General features: G+C 36.0%; 1 long non-coding RNA gene across 1 annotated transcript; it reads left to right on the top strand.

Moving 5' to 3' along the window:
- The first annotated feature begins 6,061 nt into the window (after positions 1–6,061).
- On the top strand, positions 6,062–12,407 carry LOC125261617. Its single transcript, XR_007183384.1, has 2 exons — positions 6,062–6,197; positions 9,306–12,407. It is a non-coding gene; the product is annotated as an uncharacterized LOC125261617 (long non-coding RNA).
- Positions 12,408–13,874: the final 1,467 nt, after the last annotated feature.

Here is a 13,874-nt window from a genome sequence, read left to right as displayed (position 1 = left end):
TGTGTGGCCCAGATCAGTGTAACGATTATGTGCCATACTCTGTGTACTGGACAATTGTAAGTATTTAGGCCTGCTATATTCAAGGCAAGATTTACCCCCCCCCCCCCCCTCTCTCTCCTCTCTCTGAAACAGATGTAATGATTTTAATAATTAATAATATTAATTGACTTATATATATGAGTCATTTGAAAAAAAATGTCCAGATTTAAAAATGATAGGCTACAAACAAAATATGATAAAAAAAAATATTTTCCTAACAAGATAGTTATTATATATATATATATATATATATATATATATATATATATATATATATATATATATTTCCCCTACATAACAGTTTATTTAAAAATATATGTAAAGTTATAGTTACAACTGGGCGGTCAACTATTGTTTATTTTGGCGCGATCTCCACGGTAACACCAGCTTTTCTGGTTGGTGGATGAGGTTCACGTGATGCGTCGGTTGAAATTTCTCCCACTGAAGGGTGAAGACGTCTGTCGGACAACCGCTGTTCTAGGTAAGTGAAGTTATGTTGTGTACGACCTAACATTAGATGTTATGTTATGTTAGATGTTTTGAATCAATATTTGGCCTTTTGGAAAGAATTGAACTTAAAATTTTTTACAAAAAAGCCGCCAAATGCGGTTAAAACTCGCAGATTATTTTGGTTATTATGATTAATGAATTCCATCACTCGTAACAGCTATCTTTAAAAATAGAATAACAACCCATTTTTGGCGCTTTTTGAAATACATGAAACTCGGATGCCACTTAGTTCTTTATTGAAGTGAATTTTGCCTATAAGGTAGCTGATTCACTGCCCCTTGAACTTGAGAACCCAGATATGAGGATTGACGCGACCGGGGTGAGATAGACCGGCCTGCAGGATGTCCGAGGCGCGGTGCTTCCTGTCCAGTGTGCGGAACAATGTAGCCCACTGTTGTTAAACAATCACAGCAAAATCAGCAACAGTAATTGACTTTTTTAACTGAAAGTGATTCAAAGGTTGTACAATCAGATTTAATTATATCTAAATCTAATCTCTGACTTTGATAATCAGGATAGGTCTATGTCTGATATTTTTGTTTTAGCTAGTAGACATTCTTAAAACAATAAGAAAGCAATTTGTTATTTCGTAAGCATTTTGCATCAGTCCTGTAGAATCAAATCTGGAATAATCATTGTGTCACATAAACAAAGACATGTTTTTGGTATTTGTAGGAGGTCATTGTTAGTTTACATTAACCTATGCAATAAGTAACTGTTTAAGACAGACCAGTACATTTTGAAATTAAATGCACTTTTTTTGAGGTGGAAATAAGATGTTATGCTTTGAATGCGTTACATTATCAGTACTTCAACAGTGCATTGGTTACTCTGTTTACACCACAGTTTCCATATCTCAACATTTTTAAGGTTTTTGTTTGCTAAAATGGTCTTATTTGTCATAATACTGTTGTCAAACTCTGACAAGCCAGTTAGTCATTCAGTAGTGCCATATTATTGGCAATCATTTCCTGTAAAAAACACCAAAGCAACCTTATTTTTCATTTGTTACCTACATTTATTTACAGTAGATGGATGAATGTTTGTATATGTATTTATTAATTTTGTAATATTATTTTGTCTTTTAGCTGCTGTGAGGAAAAAATTGTCTGACACCACCCCAGACAGCAACATAGTGTGGCCCAGATCCGGCCCACATCCGGTACATGTGGTTTACACGCGGACCAGATGTGGGCCGGATCTGGCCCGACACTATGTTGCTGTCAGGGGCAAGACTAATAGTCTGCTGGAATAAGGAGAGAGCACTTGTGGAGAAATGAGGGGCTGCAGAGCTGTACTTCACTTCCTGAGGACAGTCCTAAATAGGATCACGTTCTCCCTCACACATAAAAACATTCTGATGTGTAAATTTGTTTTAAGTATTTTTTTTTTAATTTGCTCTATATTTGTTGAGAGTAAAATTACATTATAATATCTTTACATGTCAGTGCTAGATTCATTCATATATTCATGAGGTGGTAATAAGATATGCTTTGATTGTACTAAATAAAATAGCCTTCACACAGTTACACAATTCTGAATGTGGTTATTATTATTATTATTATTATTATTATTATTATTATTATTATTGGCTTGTGCAATATTGTTAAATAAACTAATTTTGAGAATTTAATTTTCTTGTGACTCATTTGTTCACATGGTTTGGGTAAGATTAGGCTGGGTATGGCTCATTTTTGGGGTTTCTGGTTAAAGGGTGGTGGTGATATGGTTAACATATGGCTGAGAATTGGTACCAATAATAAAACCTGTATTGGCCCACTTCAGGGCGAGTTAAGGGTGATTAACTGGCTGAGATTCGGGCCGGTTATGGCCCATGTGTGACCCCTGTCTTTAATCCAGTTCTGGGCCTCTTCAGTTCTATGCTCTACCAGACATCGGAGAGCAGCACTGAGTCGTGTCATCAACGTGACATTCACTGGGCATGATCGGAGAAGAAAAGAAGTGCATCCTTTCCCATATTTTACTTATCCCCCTCCATGAATTTGCCGCCGTAAACACGTCTTTGTACACTTTCAAACATGAATTGTACAAATGTGGTTACTTTCTAATCTCTTCGCACAAACACTCATCAAGTTCACTGTGTTTTTCTCTTTTTTTCAAGCGTGTTGTTAAACCAGTCTTTTCACATTCTTCTTTGACGGCTGAACACTGTGCTCAATATTGTGTGTATTGCCACCTAGTGGACTCTTCTATACTGCTTGCGCATGCCCCGGGTATACTTCGGTCGTCCGTGTTCGTGCACCATCCGCATGACATAATTTTCCGGCCGCACACCCTGGCCGCGTACAGGCCAAATTTCGAGACCACGCGGACAGTCCGCGTGCAACAGCGCATGCGCAAGCAGTAAAGAGTCCACTAGGTGGCAGTACGCACATTATTGAGCACAGTGTTCAGCTGTCGAAGAAGAGTGTGAAAAGACCAGTTTAAAAACACGCTTGAAAAAAGAAAAACACAGTGAACTTGACCAGCGTTTGTGCGAAGAGATTAGAAAGTAACCATATCTGTACAATTCATGTTTGAAAGAGTACAAAGACGTGTTTAGGGCGACAAATTCATGGAGGGGGATAAGTAAAAATATGGGAAAGGATGCACTTCTTTTCTTCTCCGATCATGCCCAGTGAATGTCGTGTTGATGACACTGCTCTCGACTGTACTGCGCATGTGACGAATGCGGTCATCTGCACGCATCCATGGTGTAGTATAATTTGAAAGACGCGCAGACGTGACTGCGCGCGTGATGCGTTCGGGCGCGTCCGCGTTCGTGCACCATCTGCATGACGTAATTTGTCATGCGGAGGGCTAGCGGCCGGGGCGTGCAACAGCGCATGCGCAAGGAGAAAAGTGTAAAAGAAAGAAAGAGTAGAAAGAAAGAGTGTAAAACATGCAGATTCTTTACAGATGACCCGATGTGATCTGTGATACACTTTATTTCGCGGCAGTTATCTTAGAAATAACACAAAGACATATATATTTATTTGAATGTAATGTGTATTTTCTGGTTGTATATAATGATTGTATAACATAACTGTGTAATAAACGTATTGGTTTTTAAATTAATGGGGCTATTAAATGTGTGTAATAAATTATTTAGTCATAACAGGCAGGATTGACAATATTATTATTCTGAAACCACACATTCTGAGGGGATCCCATGGGTTTATATATCTGTCAAAATGTCGCGGCAAGATTTGAACCGCATCCAGTCGAACAATTCGAACCAGTCAGGCAGAAGCGAGGCGTGGAACGTCATCAGTGACGTCACTGATCTAAAGCGACACAAGCTTCGATAAGCGCTTCACTGAAAGCTTCTGGGATTTCTCGACACACGCTCCGAAGCCTCGGCACAGACCGTAAGATCACTAGTAAAGAGCGATTCAAAAACAAGACGAGTAAACTCAGAAGCATGCCATCGTTTTTGATTCCTGTTCTCTTCTGAACTATGTTGCAATGGGCAGCACTATTTTTCGTCTCCGATCCTGCCTAGCGAATGTTGATGATTGATGACACAAGTCTGGTAAAGAGTATAGAAAAATTGTACTACGTATATGTCGAACTCGGTCATCCGCACACATAGACGGATCATGCGGATGGTGCACGAACGCGGACGGCCGAAGTATACCCCGGGCTTTAAAGGTGCCCTAGAATCGGAAATTTAATTTACCTTGGCATAGTTGTGTTGGGGATAAACAGTTTAGGACCCTTGACCAGATATGTTTAATAAAGACCCGGAGTCAAAGTTTAAAATAATTAATAAATTGAAGAAAAATTTAATGCTTACATTCACATTTTCAGACCAATTATACTCTAACAGAGTCGACTAACTACATCATTACTAAGGTAAAAATGATTCTGATTGGTTAAGAGAAGATAGACAAGATTAAAAAATTTTCCACACGTGGACAGATAGTAAGAAGCATATCTCCCTTTGTCACGGTGATGACGAGGGGGACCCTGCATTTAGGTACTGGATGTCCTTTTGGCGTCATGACATGGCGTCTGCTGGTCTAGCAGAGTGTTAGTTGTCCACCAGTACAAAGGGACCTGCACAAAACTCTTAGCGCACATACACAGATACACATGATTCACAGCTTCTTCAAGGCTGAAGCTGATCTGAGCTCCGCTCTGAGCAGGAAACTGTGCCCAAAACATAGTGATAACATGTTCTTTTCTCTCAGTGAGAGGTACAGAGGAAAATAGATGCTTTAACATACATTGAAGAAGTCATTCAAATAATTTAACAGAAATATAAATGTAGACTAATAAAAATATAAATTGAAGCGGCAGTGGATTCCAGAATCCACCCCTTCAGTTGAATAACAAGAGTTCAGTACATGGAAATGACATACAGTGAGTCTCAAACACCATTGCTTCTTCCTTCTGATGTAAATCTCATTTGTTTAAAAGACCTCCGAAGAACAGGCAAATCTCAACATAACACCGACTGTTACGTAACAGTCGGGATCATTAATATGTATGACCCCAATATTTGCATATGCCAGCCCATGTTCAAGGCATTAGACAAGGGCAGCCAGTATTAACGTCTGGATCTGTGCACAGCTGAATCATCAGACTAGGTAAGCAAGCAAGAACAACAGTGAAAAATGGCAGATGGAGCAATAATAACTGACATGATCCATGATAACATGATATTTTTAGTGATATTTGTAAATTGTCTTTCTAAATGTTTTGTTGGCATGTTGCTAATGTACTGTTAAATGTGGTTAAAATTACCATCGTTTCTTACTGTATTCACGGAGACAAGACTGTCGTTATTTTCATTATTAAACACTTGCAGTCTGTATAATTCATAAACACTTTGTAAAGATCCATTTGAGGGTTATATTAGCTGTGTGAACTTTGTTTATGCTGTTTAAGGCAGTCGAGAGCTCGGGGGTGGGGAGGTCGAGGATTTAAAGGGGAAGCACACTGAATCGGCTCATATTTAATGATGCCCCACAATAGGCAGTTAAAAAGATGAATAAAAAAAATCTATGGGGTTTTGAGCTGAAACTTTAGACACATTCAGGGGACATCTTAGACTTATATTACATCTTGTGAAAAAGCATTCTAGGGCACCTTTAAATGTGCAGAATTTTTATTTATTTTTTTATTAATGTGGTGTTATTAGGCTACAGCAGAGTAAACGACAACTGTGTTAACTGTATGTGTGCCACATGTAGATGGTTTTCTGCTGTTTGCAAGCAGCCTATTTTGAGGACACAGCTGATTGCCATTAATTTCCCGTTTTAATTGCATTTGCAAAGCACAAATACACTGCAGGCTCGCTCCTGCTCAAATCCAGAGTAAATCATCAACATTGTCACCTCTTATGTGTTTTACTGAAGTAAACATATTGTAATTGGTGAAAACGCATGCGCAGGTTACTTTACTTCCTGAACAAGAGCGCACTTTGTGCTTTCAGTCCGTGTTGCTTTCATATTCATGCGGACCACGGCGCAGTTCGAGTGCAGCCGAACTCAGACCATCTCCTTCAGGTAGATCGGGTTCGGTACCCCGGTGCGCACCCGGGTTCTTTTCATGCGAACTTTAAGGCTTAATATAATTTAAACGGAGGAGTTATAGAAAAATTCACTCACAGCTGGCATAAAAAATTGGATGACATGGGGGTGAGTAAATGATCAGGAAATTTTCATTCAGAATACTTAAGTATACTTTTATACACTGAAAAGTGAGCAGGATCACACGAAAATGCGTATCAATAATACGAGTGTGCAATGTCTTGGAATGTATTCACCAAATGAGTTTTGATACGCTTTATGGCGTATTATACACACGAACCCCACACCCATCTTACCCAAGAGCGTGTCATAAAGTGCGTATCATATGCACGCAATTTAGTCCAAAGTCGTAAATAGTAGGCTACACTCAGAAGTATACTATTAATAGATTGATATTAGTATACTTACTACCTTAGTGTACTTGCTTTACTCTGTCATTCATTTGGATGAAACACATAATTCTTCTGGCTTCACTTGAGCAACATGATCCTTGATTATTTTGTCTTAACTTAATTTCTTTATCAATCCAGGCTCATTTACTACTTCAAAAGGTTCAGTGGGGTTATATTTTGGCTTTACTTAATTCAGATTATACAAGAACACAATGATTAATGTTGGCTATTATAAAGTGTATTTAACAAAACCAACAATTTGTTGATCTAGACTTCTGTTCAGAAGCACTTTACTGTTAAACTGGGACTTGACACAGCTCTTACTGTTGCGCTCATGTTGATTTGATTGCTTCTATAGTCGCTTTGGAGAAAAGTGTCTGCTAAATTACTAACTGTAAATGTAGAAGAATCAAGAATGTCATTCACGTTTGAAACAACACAAATGTGAGTAAATGACAAATGACCGAATTATCATTTTTGTGTGAACATTTAAGTTCACTGAACAAATGAAATATATGTATAGTGTCTTGTCACAGATGTATTTATCTATGTTGTGTTTTAGTGTTTCACAAGTACAAATTTGTGACCTGTATACAATATATGCCTATATTTTAGACACCTCTTGGAATTTCATTTATTAATGTACATGGAAGTACAAATAGGAATTATCCCTGGCTCTGTGAATTATTTTTACCTAGATAATAATAATAATATACAATATCCAGAAAGCATAGACATCTGGGTATGTTAAGAGTAAGTAAGCTATACTTTCGGTTCCAAAAACGGAGGTCTTTTAGGGTATATAAGTAATCACTTGCTCTTGACACCTCACAGGTTATGTTAAAGGGTTAGTTAGTTTGGAATGTACAATATTAGTGAAATGTAATGTACTAAATTTGTTATATAGCATTATTCAATGTACACCTCTATGGAATGAATGTAATTCAGCATTATTAATGTACATGGAATGTACATAGAGTAGGCTATAATTTCTATAATAAAATACATATCATAATGATATATATATTAAATAATATCCCAATATTAGGATTAAAAAATGGCACAACCAACCAATAGTGGTGATGTCAAGTAGGTTATGTAAATGCAAAGAAGAAGAATAAAGTGAATTAGCGTCTGTTTTTTTATCCCTGTTGAGAATGTCTTGTGTGTTAAGTAGGGATAATAATAATAATTAAAAAAAACTATCACCCCAGGTGATGCTACTTCACAAACCACCAACAGAGGATATCAAATACCAAAACGATGAAATTAAAACATCAAGGAAACAAACTGCAAGTTACGAAAAACGTATAAAAATATGTAAAGGGAAACCCATTAAAATGTTTAATTGGCAGTAAAAACAATTAGCTAAGTAAAATTAAAACCAAATGTCCGTTGACAGCTAAATGCTTTTTGATAGTAGTAATGCTCTGGCGCCATCTAGCTGTCAGAAAAACTATAACACACTGCCGTATTGGCTTTCTAAATGCGCGATTTTACGAAATTACAGCGTGTTAAACAATAAAAACAAAATGCTAGGTTGTTTAACCCCAAATTTGAGGTCGAATATAGACAAACCCAGCCACTGGGTTACATGTTTTTAATTCAGTTTCTAACCCAAAGGTTGTGTTTGTCCATTTTGACCCAAATAAACAACCCAGGACACCTGTTATTGCTGAATTTATTGCTTTGTCAAGAAGGCCAAATAAGAAAATGAAAATGTTACAAAAATATGTAGCCTACATACTTCGTTCTTGGCACCTTTTTCTGTTGCAGAAGGATAGTTTAGTTTTGCAGCCATGTCACAACGCATGTTATTATCTGCCGCACTGCATGACGAAAAAGTTATTAAATCAATATAAATCATTATTAAAATATTTTCACATGACTCCGCCAATGTATAGTAGACACCACACATAAGTTTGCATATTATAAAGAAATATTCACATTATGGTAAATTATTGTCATGTTTATTTTATATAGTGTAAGCAAGGGGGCCCCCTGGTGGTTCGGAGCCTTACGCAACTTCCGTAGTTTGTGTATAGGGAGGATCGGCTCTGACTTTACATGTTTTGTTACAGTCATTGGTTTAAAATGCTGAAGTAGGCTACATGGAGTGAGAAAAATATATTAGCTTTCTAAAAAAATAAAACACACCACATTATTTCAAACAATGATGTCAATCAAGACGAAGTTTTCAGAAAAGGCACATAATGTTTCTGTAGCTTCATTAATGATTTTTCTCACTGAATCACACTTTCCCTTCGGCTCCAATGACATATTCATCCTCCGGGATTTGCTGCTAATCCATGTTTCAAAAGAAAACTACAGCAACAACGCATAATAATCATAGTTTTCACATGGAGTAATAAAGAAAGCGCTTAACCATTGAGTGCGTTTCTCTCATATCCTGTGTTGATCTGCTCATCATCAATAAGCTGAATATGATCTTTTAACATCACAGTTTGAATACATTAAGGCAGTTGAAGTGTTACTGCATGTTAACGTATAAAATGCTGGTGTTAGTGATTGAAATACTGCAGCAGGAGCTGATCACGAGCTCTCATATTTGAGTGTAGCTGCTCTAAATATTAATAACAGATGGTTAATACACAGGCCTGTGCTGCAGTTCTGCAGATGTTATGTCCTCCAGGTCTCTACATTAGTCACAGGACTGAAAACTATAAGAATAGAAGCAACAATCACCTTTAATACTGTGTGTTTAAGCTTATGTGATAAATTCGGCCCTGTCTAAAGTGACCGGTTTGTGCTGCTGTTGGTACTGATTCACTTTCTCATCCAAATTCACTCAAATGTGTTTCAGGCGTGTCGATCACTGAGATTTCTCTTCCGATCCTGACTGTAGGTTTCGTCTGAGAGACTGTAGATTCAAAGACATTTCTGCTGATGATGGTGTTTCCAGAGGCACTTTCCCCACATCCGGTTTTTCCCAGATGGATCTGGTGTTTCCCCTTAGGAATCACATCAATCTCATCCGGATCTTCTCCTGACACTACAAAGATCACATCACTCATCAGCATCACATCACATTACATCACATGAAGTTTAATTAAATAAATCTGAATACTCGATTCTGATTGGCTGTTCAAACCGTGTTCAAAAACCTTAAGTCGAGGTAATCAGAGTGATGCTAGTTTCACTTCAACTTAAAGATGCTATGATATGTAATAACCTCAAAGCTTCTGCTGAGAAAAAAAAAGATAAGCTAAAAAAATATTTAAACTCAAATGAATATTTATACTTATGTGACAATTAGTCATGTAAATATGATCCAAACAGTTATTATTACAAAATAAACCTCAGCTTCAATTCGGGCTAATAAATATTTACATGAAACTATTCTCTTAATAATATCAGTGTTATAATATAATAGTATTATTGAAATAATTGACAATCAGTGTTGGGTAAGTTACTCTAAAAAACTCTGAGCTACTACGTTAATTATTAGCTATATTACATCTTCACCAGTGTAATTACTGTACTTATTACTTTTTCTAAAAAGTATTGCACCAATACAAAGTACCAATACAAGGATAGACATGAAACTGACCTTTCAATTCTTTCAAATAAATATAAAATTATTTGTGAACTGACTGAAGTATGTAAAGGGAGAAGGTTACATTACAGCAATTACACTGTAGTCACACCCAACACTGCTTACAATTGATAAGCTTGTCCATGCTGCCACTTCGTTTGACACATGTCCCGCTGTTCTCCGTCCTCGTTCCTTTAATCTTCTGCAGTAGTTCTTTCATCTCCATCTTCTCTTTATTCAGATCTGGATCCAGGAGATCTGGACAATCAATCACAAACACCTGCTTCTCTTCGATCTGTCTGTCTTCAGCTTCATGCCTCTTTTTCTGTTTAAATCTCTTTTCTCCAGACGAGTTTTTCTCAGAACCATTTCTGCCCATTAGAAGAATCTGCATCACTAGATCATCTGGACTGGAGCTGATTGCTGAAAGAGACAAAAAACATGAAGAATCATAGACCTGTAAAAAAAAATATGGAAAATAAGTCATTTTTCTGCTTGGTGTGAAGGTGACGCTGCAGGCGCGTGTTCTGCATTTGCAAAAGAAAAATCTTAATGCTGGTTTGCATTGTTTGAAGACTTCATGTTGTCCAGACAGAACACTGAAGTCTCACTTAAATTATAATCCACATTTTTCTCTTTACTGAATGTGCATAAATATGTGGTTCTGTAAATGCAAAATAGAATATGGATATAGATATATAGAAAACACCACACAGCATGTGTAGCTTATTTGACAAATTACTTAACAATAGATAAATAAATATAACTCTTTTTCTTACAGTACTTATATAAGTTCGAATGGATTTCCAATAACAAAACATAAAAGAACTGAAACTGCAGGAACTGCCCACGTGGGCGTGGCTGCTGCGCATGGTCTGATAAAAACAACATTCAGATAAAAACAACTTTAGAGCGCATGCGCCGCCCGCTCTCAGCCAATCTGACAGGAAAACAACTTTTAAAAGGCAGTGAGTGTGCAGAGAATTACATTCCAAAAAAAGTAGTGTGCAAAAAACATCACAGTAGTGTGCAAAAAAAAACAAAAAAAAAAAAACATCTGTATGCAAAGAACTAGTGTGCAAAAAAAAACATCTGTATGCAAAGAACTAGTGTGCAAAAAAAAAACATCTGTATGCAAAGAACTAGTGTGCAAAAAAAAAAAACATCTGTATGCAAAGAACTAGTGTGCAAAAAAAAAAAAAAAAAAAAAAACCTGCAAAAAACGTTAGTGTGCAAAACCATTGCAGTAGCTACTGTTGCAAAAACGTACAAGTGAAACACATTTCATAATTTCATACCTTAAACGGATCCTTGTCCTAACTAAATCCGAAGCAAAATAGAACTGAAGGAATCTCTGCAAAACTTGCAGGGAAGGAGCGTGTTGACAGCTAAAGCACGACAGAAATACAGTCTGTTCCCTACTGAGAAAACAGGGAGGAGCCTGGAATACAAACATCCACCAGAGGGAGGAGTAATGTTATATAAGATTTCTGCTCGATCAGTTCTTCAAAAACTAATATAGTGACAGAAGTAGGCTACATGTAATTCTGCAACTTATTTGAAAGTAAAAGTTGAGCAAAATACTTAACTAGAGTTAAATAGTAACTCTTACGCAAGTTCTGTTTTTATATGGGGTCAAAATCTGACAGAACTGAAAGTGATAATATTCGACATGCCTCTGATGCCAGGGTTTTGTTAACATTCTCAGCTTAGAGATAGTTGACAATGTTAACAAAACTCTGGTGGTATGTCGAATATTATCACTTTCAGTTCTGTCAGATTTTGACCACGAAAAAAAAAAAAAAAAAAAACTACAGAGATTTTTGAGTTTTACTCTATTTATTTATTTATTTTTTTGCCAATTTAAAATACAAGGGAAATTCAATTGGATAAACACAGTAAATTAAGTTTAGTTTACTAAAAAATTATTTTGCAACATCTGACTACAAACAAGTGCATTGTTTCCAGAATGTGTTAAGAGATTTTCGGTTTGTGAAGGCGGAGCATACATGAATATTAATGAGTTTCGCAGACATGCGCGATTGCACGTGCAACTGAGAATTTTAGTTCACATTGTATCTCAAGACAATAGTGGATTATTCTATAAAGGTAACTATATTCTCAGCGTCGCGGCTGAACACTACAGTTGTTTACATAATGTTTTCATTAGTTTGCACGATTTGTGCAGTCGTCTGTAACTGAATAACAGATTCTTCGTGTATCAGCAGAGCAACCTTCAGCTATCATCTTCAATGAGTTCAGCTCGTTGCTCTTCCTTTGTACCTTGCAATGTTTTAAAACTCAGTATTTTACTAGTTATTATCATTACATCACTGCCTGTAACAACTGAAATAAACCTGTTTAAATGTTTTTGAGGACTCATATCTATTCTGGTATTGTTCTCTTGTTCATTTATGATGTAGGCCTATTGCTCTTCAAAAGGATTATACTGTGCCTGTATTCAGGATTCACAGAACAGAAGGTTTGAAGAGCAGTATTGAAATAGAAATCTTTTGTAACATTAGAAATGTCTTCTTCTTCTTCTTTTTTTTTTTAAATCCATTTATTAATTCATGTTGAATACAATTCATCCTTGTGGAGTTCAATTCTTAAAAAAAAAAAAAAAAAAAAAAAACTACAGTGATTCCATACATTTTAATTTATATACATATATATACAGCTATGGAAAAAATTAAGAGACCACTTAACATTGATTTCTGAACTTGGAGTGGTCTCTTAATTTTTTCCATAGTTGTATATATTAATGCAAATGCATTTGTGCAAATAATTTGGGGGCCACTGTATGTAAAAAGATTGTGTTATAGAAAGTATTTAAAAAAAATTAAAACTTGTTATTAAAATTCAAAGGGTGGTAAAAATGTAATTTTTTGAACTGAGAATAGTTTATGTGTCAAATTTTCATATATTAAGGGACTGCTAGCTAACATTTGTTGTTGGCAAGATCATGGCCCATCTTTTTTTATAAAGACAAAATGTCATTAAATGTCTCACACACTATCATAAGTTCACTCATTCCCGTTATACCCAACATCCAGTAACAAAAAAAGAAAATCAAGGCCATAATCCCATCTTTATTCCAGGATTTGTTAATATATGTTTTGACACAGATCCAACAGTTTATTCCTTTTATTCCCAGTTAATTAATTTTTAAATTCATGAGGTCAAATGTGCCCCTAATTAAAGCCCCATGAATATCATGCATGTTTATGAACATTAATGACCAGTGAATTCAGGTTGACTGGGACACATTTGGCCACTGATATGACTGGGAAAAAGTTTCCTGGTCAACCTTAATATATGCCAAATAATGAATGTTTGTGTATCAAAATAAACTGTCCATTTATATCACTGATCATAACTGTATATCCAGGAGTCACACATGGTCAAAACAACAGATGGCAGAGAATAACAAAAGGTTGCAAAAGTCTTTATTAGGCCATTGATTTTGGACATTATTCCTTTCATTTCCAGAGGGATGACCCTGTCACAATATCACCCTGTTTGAACTCTGTTTTGCAGCATTTCCTGCCAGTCTCTCATCATAGTTATGCATTTGGATTCACAAGCTTGCGATTCAAGTCAATATCAGTTATTCTGGATGTACTGTATATCAGGTAAGCTACAGTACATGGCACATTTTCTCAAGAAAAAAAAATCTCTCAGCTAATGCTGTAAAATGGGAATCAGTTGGTACTACATTAATATTAAAGGTTAAATGAACCAATTTGTTTAATGACTTAAATTACACTAAAGAAAATTTTAATAATAATAAAGATATAATATGCTTATTTCTACTCCATTTATGTATAAACATTT

This window comes from Megalobrama amblycephala, unplaced genomic scaffold (genome assembly GCF_018812025.1).
Source record: "Megalobrama amblycephala isolate DHTTF-2021 unplaced genomic scaffold, ASM1881202v1 scaffold443, whole genome shotgun sequence".
Classification (NCBI taxonomy): domain Eukaryota; kingdom Metazoa; phylum Chordata; class Actinopteri; order Cypriniformes; family Xenocyprididae; genus Megalobrama; species Megalobrama amblycephala.
Note: the sequence above shows the minus strand (reverse complement) of the source record. Positions and strands in the feature narration are given on the sequence as shown.